Consider the following 7,533-nt stretch of genomic DNA (forward strand, 5'->3'; position numbering starts at 1 on the left):
CTGTACTCAAAGTCCTGAAAAAACCGGCTATAACCTTTGAGTTACGGGAAGAAACCACAGCCTTCTCAAGAGTTAGGGACCCAATGAAATCTATGAGATAAAAAAATATTAGAATTAGAGTCAACTGCATAACACAAATCAATGAATAATAAAAAGTTAGAACATAAGAAAAAAATTCATGTACACTTGTTATTTGATGATTTTAAAGTTGAATAATTTCCTCCTTGATTACTTATTACAGATTAAAGCTCATGAAATATCACACACATTCATACTTCTGTTGAATCAGTTATTACTCTTCAGGCTCTGACTAAATTGAAAAGCATAAGCAGAGGAAATGACAGCAAATGAAGCCAAATCTCTCTACTATGTGCCATTTAGTCAGGAATTTTCAGTTTTTGCATCTGCACATGCGAAATACTTCTTGGACTGAGGGGGAAAAAACAACTTAATTTAAAACTTAAATGCACAAATATTGCCATGCATCATAATCATACTGGAATAATACACAATGCATTGTTTTTTCTCCTTTTTCAAATATCAAATTGCAGTTGGTTCTGTTTAACGACATTCTATTGAATGACTTTTCATAGTCCCAGATACTCCACTGCAGTTTTAGAAGCATTCTATTTAAGTACGATTCTTTTGTGGTCCCCTGAAAGTCGTTAGATAGAGTCAACTGTATTATATTTCTCATCTATTTCTAATTAAATCATTTATTTAATAGTTTTAATAGGTTGACAAGCTGTTTTTAATAGCTTACTCTGCTTAACTTTTTTTGAACACAAATCAATAAACAATCACAAGTTAGAATACATGGGAAAAAGTTCATGTAGGCTTGTGTCATTTATCAACTTTTAAAAATATTACTAAGATAATAAGTAAAAATACTACTTTATCTACTTTAAAAATACTACATACAACTAAAGTTGTATGATTTTCTACTTGATTACCTCTTACAGATGAAAACCCTTGAAACATCATACAGATCCATACTTCTGTTGATTCAGTTGTTACTCTTCAGGTTCAGGCTAAACTGAAAAGTACAAGCAGAGGAAATGACTGACAGTAAATGAAGCCAAATCTCTCTACCATGTACCATTCAGTAAGGAATTCAGTTTCTGAAGCTGCACGCCCAAAATACTTCTTTAACTATGGGGGGAAAAACAACTTAATTTAAATCTTAAATGCAATAATGTTACAATGCATCACAATCTAATAGTACGCAATGCATGAGTTTTCACTGTTTTCATAAACAAATTATTATATTTCTGTTGTGTATTACACCACGTTTCTACTTACTCAGATGAACAATATAGAATAGCATCCAAAAGGAGAACAATTATAATAAATTAATATGAATTTCTGCCTTCTGTGCATAGAAAAAAAATCAAGAATACCAAATGTCAAGCAGGGAAATGCTTTGCACACAATGCATTTTAACCAGGAGTGCTCACAGACATATAAGATAAACACACCAGTTGTGATCAGTGCTTCAGCAGTAGCCTCTTCAAGGTTAATACTTGAGAAAATAGGATTCCAGGTCTCCCAATGGATTCAAAAGTGCATCAAACATCATTTACACCTCAATAGCGAAATATTAAATACATTGTAACATTTTACCCGCATCAAATCATATTATCGACATGCAAGGTCGAGCGAAACAATTTTGTAATAGATTAACTAGGTGCATCAATTTTTAAATAAATATTTTGATTCTTTAAGAATTGAAGTTTTCAATACTGTTTTTTTGGGCACTTATCTAGTTCTTTTGTGAAACATAAAATAAACTTAATTATTAAAATTTGCCTTACCAAATTATCCTTGGGTACTTTTCGTTCGTTCATGACGTCAAACCATTGCAGTTGCCTAACGTCATAGTTGCCATAAACTCCAGGTCAAAATCACTAACGATTTAGCTGTTATTTACATCTACTCGACAAGATGCTGTCCATATTTAGATAAAAGTAGCCTCACGAAAACTGGCCCAGTAATGCATTGCCATGAAAAGAAAAAAGAAGCCAGGAATATAATACAAACATTACAGTGCAACAAGAATAACACACAGTAAAAGAGCTGTAAAACACTATTGAAAAGATATTACATGAAGCAATTTGGCATTAAGTATAAAATAATTACCTATTGCTATTTTAATTGCCTGTTGAGCTGTAGGAGTTCTTAGTACAAAAAATGTCAGTCAATGCAATAAATGTATTATCAAACAGAAAGCTACATTAATGTTGATTAAAAATACACCAAATCGAGGTCTCAAAAACAATAGATATCTTCTTTGGTGACTAAATACGTTCATAAAACCAATCATCGGCAAACTTAAGAGTCATTAATGAATTTTGACACATTTTGAGCAGTGTTTTTATTTATAACCTTATAAAACAGCTAATACATGCAACGTAGTATTATTTTTTAAAGAGGAAGCAACTTGTAAGAAAATTAGATTATAATTCTTATATGTAAGTTCGGTGTACTGGTCAACACACAAAACTTATACTCACTTATAGATTTCCTTTCATTTTTGTTTTCTTTCCCTTTTTTTGGCACTCTCGTCCGCCAAAAACATTGGTGTATTTTAATTTGTAATACACCAATTCGACATTTCCATGTTTTTAACGTGTCGAATATGAACATCACTCGTCAATTTAGCAGAATCTTGCACATCAAAATGCACAAAATTCTCTTCTTCCGTAATTTGTCTTGTAAGCTTTCAAATGAGGAAAACTTCGCCCCTACTTCAATAGTCATTCCTCTATAATTACAATTATTAGATCATTAAAATACTATCCATATAGGAAAGTATGCCGAAAAAGCACGAGGCGCAGTTGTTTTTCGCTGGAATAAACATCGCGAACGTGATCGCCAAATATCGAGGACGTCTGAAACCACGCCAAGTTACTACAAAGGTTGCTAGAAAAATCGAGGAGTAGCAGACACTTCCTTTTTGGAAACACTTCCTGAAGGAGTATGTTCTTTCGGATTTTCTATTTTCTATTTTCTATTCAAGAGTCACAACGGACTACAACTGTATTATGTCGAGGGATCTGCATACTATGTGCCTTGCCTCCATTATTTTGTATACCGATAGATGGCAGCACCATCACCGGATCGAACAATTAATGAGAATTTAGAACTAGTCCAAGAGCTAATAGCTACCTGGTACTAGCACCCCCAGAGGTATCGTTTCACTTGGAGGACATTGAGACCACGAGCATATTTAACGTCGCCCAGTCCCCTTTAATGACGACGGTGGGTCTTCGACCAGCGGGGATCGAACCCGAGCCCCTCCGGCCCCGAGTCCAATGCCCTACCGATCAGGCTACCACGGCCCCCTTTCGGATTTTAAGTGTACTTTTTTTCATGTATTGGTATTTTGAAGAATGGTAAACATCATTAAATGCAAATTAGTTAAAGAAAATAAACTGGTTCGTTCTGTATTCTAAAGTTATATATTTTGAATTATAATAAAACAAACTAAATGACGTTACAGTTTTTTCGCATTTTTTTTTATAAAATTCCATTTGCACCAAAAAAAATCTTTCCTAAATCAGAGATGCTCCTCTTCCCCCTCAAGAACAATGACGTCCCCTCCCCTCAAATGCATCCCCAAAATGAGATCCCCTAAAAACGACAAAAACAACTTTTAGCAAGCCCTCCTCTCCTTAAAAATTTCAATCATGCTGTATGCTCTGAAGTCCCACTCGTTGCACTTTATTTATCTATTTATTTAGAAGCTAGACAGCTTCACATAGATAGAGGACTGCGTGCCAAGCGCCTTGGCTCCGGACAAACACAGGAAAGATTTACAACACTAGAAAAGGAAATAACACTCAAAGCACAGGCGGGATTTGAACCCACGATATTCGGCTTGGAAGACGAAGTTTCTACCACAGAGCTACGGAGGCCCCCTCGTTGTACTAACTACCTTAATTTTGATAACATATTAATTGAATCCGGGCATGGATCGTGGCACGAACCGCACCATAGAAATTTTAAGGGGTATCCTGGGTGCTGCTCACGATTGTGGGGAAGGGACAACTACGAAACACATAGATGCAGAGGGGTACCCACCTTGGGGAGGTCATAGCGCGCTGCACCATCGAAATTGTTATGGGGGGGGGGAGTATTTCGTGTTGGTATTTTCCCTGTTATGGGGTCTTATTTTGGAGGGGGTGCATCCTTGCTCTTAAGCGGAGGGGGGAACCCCCCCCCCCGCCCGTTTAAAAATTCCCTACTCTTGATTTTCGCCTGCAATAGAAACTGAGTATTTTCCGCATCGTTCCCTTGGTTTTTTTCGAAATGACGAGCCTGTCAGGTGCTTGTACACTCAAAATAGCCTTCATTATAAAAAAAAAAAAAAAAAAAAAACTACCGTATATACTCGCGTATAGGTCGATCTCGCGTATAAGTCGACCCCCCTTTTTCAGAGATAAAATCCAGAAAAATCTAAAACCCGTGTATAAGTCGACCCCCATACTTTCCAAAAACATCGCGAATTATTTTCAAAGAAATTTCAAAATAATGAACACATTTATTTACAAATAAAATAGGAATTAAATAGGAAAACATTTCTAAAAGCCTTCGAACTCGGATTCCGAGTCGGACGCAAAAAAAAAAAAGTTCATTAAAGTCCGCTTCCGTCATCACCGCGTCATCGTATACATCGGCGGCTGCAGAATCGTCAATGATATCAGAGGTTGCGTTCGACGAACCTCACCGGTAAACCGGTTAGTAACCAGTTACTAACCGCGGCGTTCTATGATCAACCGGTTACCGCAGCGGTTACCATTCTAAGCAGTTGATTGGTTGATTTGAGCACGTGATCATTAGCTGTCACGTGATTCACTAACCGGTCGTGCTCGTCGAACGCACTCTCAGTCTGAATGGCGTGACTGTTGACGAAAAATATTTTCATACGTTTCACGATATTTGTTAATTGCTGATTTGATCCTTAATAAAGAAGAATAAAATTATCTTTATTTATGTGTATTATTTAGGTTTTTTTAGTTATTATTTTTGAATAAGTTTACTTTTTCACACGATCAACTTATCAGCAACTACCTGTAACCGCACATCGGCATTTCTCGTAGCTTCCCAGCTCTCGTTGATCGGAAAAAAATTTTCGGAAAATTTGACCCGCGTATAAGTCGACCCCCCTTCCTTTGATCTCATTTTCTGGACAAAATTTCTCGACTTATACGCGAGTATATACGGTATGACTTTTTAGTAATTACAAAAAAAAAAGTTTAATACAGAAAAATGTTCATATAGCAAACGGATTAAGGAGAGAAAAAAAACGATAACACTTGTTTAAAATAGAAAAGAATTTTTCAAGTAATGTGTTTCATATGATACATGATAGAATTCTGAATAGATTAAAATTTGACAAACTCTTAATAAAACTCTATGTGAAACATAAAGTTAAATAACAATTCTTAATAAAACTATTTAATATATAAAGCTGAATAATTTTTTTCTTGTAAATATACAGGCGTCTCTCGTATTCGTTCCGTGTAGTATCGAAATCATGTAATACGAGACATTTTTAAACTTATTAACATATTTTTTTACACTAATTAATCATGTACATAGTAAAAATCATGTCAATATGTATCGTGTTGTATCGAAACCGTGTTATACGAGACTTAGAAATAATGTAAATCAAAGCATGTCTATCGTGTTATATCGAAATCAAGTTTCATGAAAAACAAAGTAAAAGCTCATTAGTTAGCAAACATTAACAGAATGTATTAAACAAAAAAGAAATGTCTTCTTTATTAAAGATAACTTTCGTGTTATATCAAAACCATGGAGTATTAAATTGAAGTTTCGTACTGTGTAATATGGAAACCGTGTTGTGCAAGTACCATGTTATACCAGGGACGAATGTACTACAGTAAATTTGTTAAAATTGAACGTCAATTACATTGATTGTATTATAAAATAAAACCTGCTAAGTGTGAAGCATATGCAAAATATAATGCTGTGGTTTTATTTTAATTTAGAAGCAAAATTACCCTCTTATAATTGTAATGTGTGTTGTTTAAATGCTAACACTGAAAAACACAATTACAGCATATAACCAAATCCAGAATAAAACATTCTTAAAAATTGGATGGTATGATAAATTGAGGAATGTCTCCACATGCTTCTCAGCACTTATTCAACATGGTGCGAATATTTTTAATGCTCTTGCTCAAATGTTCTTGACATTGAAACATGAATATAGCTTAAAATTACTCCTCTGTTAATTTGAAAGGATGATCTTTTTAAAATCCCCACGGAAAATACATGACTAATGACTATCATGCTAAACTTGTTACCAAACTACTACATTATTTTTACCATTAACTACTAATATAGAAAAAACTAGAGTAGAGCTAACTACGGGAATAACTTAGAGAAGCATATTCATTCTTGGTATGATAACAGCAAGAATTTGTTTTAAAATAGAATAATACACAGATTTTTTTTTAAGCCAGCTGTGTTACAATTCTAAGCAAAATAATTGTACCAGAAATAAAATATATCTGTGACCAAGTAAAAATATTCAAACCAAACATTTTATCTCGAGGAAAATTAGCCTAAAAAATGCTAGCATTTATAAAGAGGGTTTTAGTCATAAATTAAGTGACAACATCCCTTTATATTAATTCTGTAAATGCTTTTTATTACATCAGACACAAGAATCATATATTTAGACTACACTATATGACTGATGCTGAATGCACTTGAATTTTAACAAGTCGGTTTTAAAGCATTATTGCCAGCAAAATTAGTACTTCACAGCAGACTTTAATAAAGTAACTGTTGTGCAAGTTCTAAATTCAACTAGTGTGCTTTAAGTTTCTATAACCACATCCATCTTCTCATTATTCAGGATCAAACAATTGACATCTTGGTAAACTATGGAACCCTTCTGAAAAATAGATACATTAATAAACAAAAATGTATTCATAATTCACAATACAAATTGAACATTCAACTTTGGGCCAATTTTGAAATAATTATTTTTATACTTATATTCACAGGAAGTTTGTGCATCAGATGAACTTAAAACTGATTTCTGACTGCAAAGCATAGACCCACCATTTCAAAGATTCTAATGGTTGTTCTTGTTCATTGAAAGGTCCAGTTAAAGCATTATTACCAGCAAAATTAAGACTTTGCAGCAAACTTTAATAAAGTAACTGTCATGCAAAGTCTAAATTCAACTAGTGTCATGCTTTAAGTTTCCAAGAAATCATCCATCTTCTCGCTATTCAGGATCAAACAATTGCCATCTTAATAAACTAACATGGAGGAACCCTTCTGAAAAATATACAATAAGCAAAAAATGTATTCATAGTTCACAATACAAATTGAACATTCAACTTTGGGCACATTGAAATAATTATTTTTGTACTTATCCCACAGGAAGTTTGTGCATCAGATGAACTTAATACTGATTTCTGACTGCAAAGCATAGACCCAGCATTTCAAAGATTCCAATGGTTGTTCTTGTTCATTGAAAGGTCCAGT

The 7,533-nt window shown here is 34.0% G+C and overlaps 1 long non-coding RNA gene across 1 annotated transcript; it reads right to left on the reverse strand.

Moving 5' to 3' along the window:
* On the reverse strand, positions 1–1,922 carry LOC129233921 (uncharacterized). Its single transcript, XR_008581500.1, has 3 exons — positions 1,815–1,922; positions 954–1,152; positions 1–90 (listed from the first exon to the last, which is right to left on the reverse strand). It is a non-coding gene; the product is annotated as an uncharacterized LOC129233921 (long non-coding RNA).
* Positions 1,923–7,533: the final 5,611 nt, after the last annotated feature.

Source organism: Uloborus diversus, unplaced genomic scaffold, assembly GCF_026930045.1.
Source record: "Uloborus diversus isolate 005 unplaced genomic scaffold, Udiv.v.3.1 scaffold_805, whole genome shotgun sequence".
Classification (NCBI taxonomy): Eukaryota; Metazoa; Arthropoda; class Arachnida; order Araneae; family Uloboridae; genus Uloborus; species Uloborus diversus.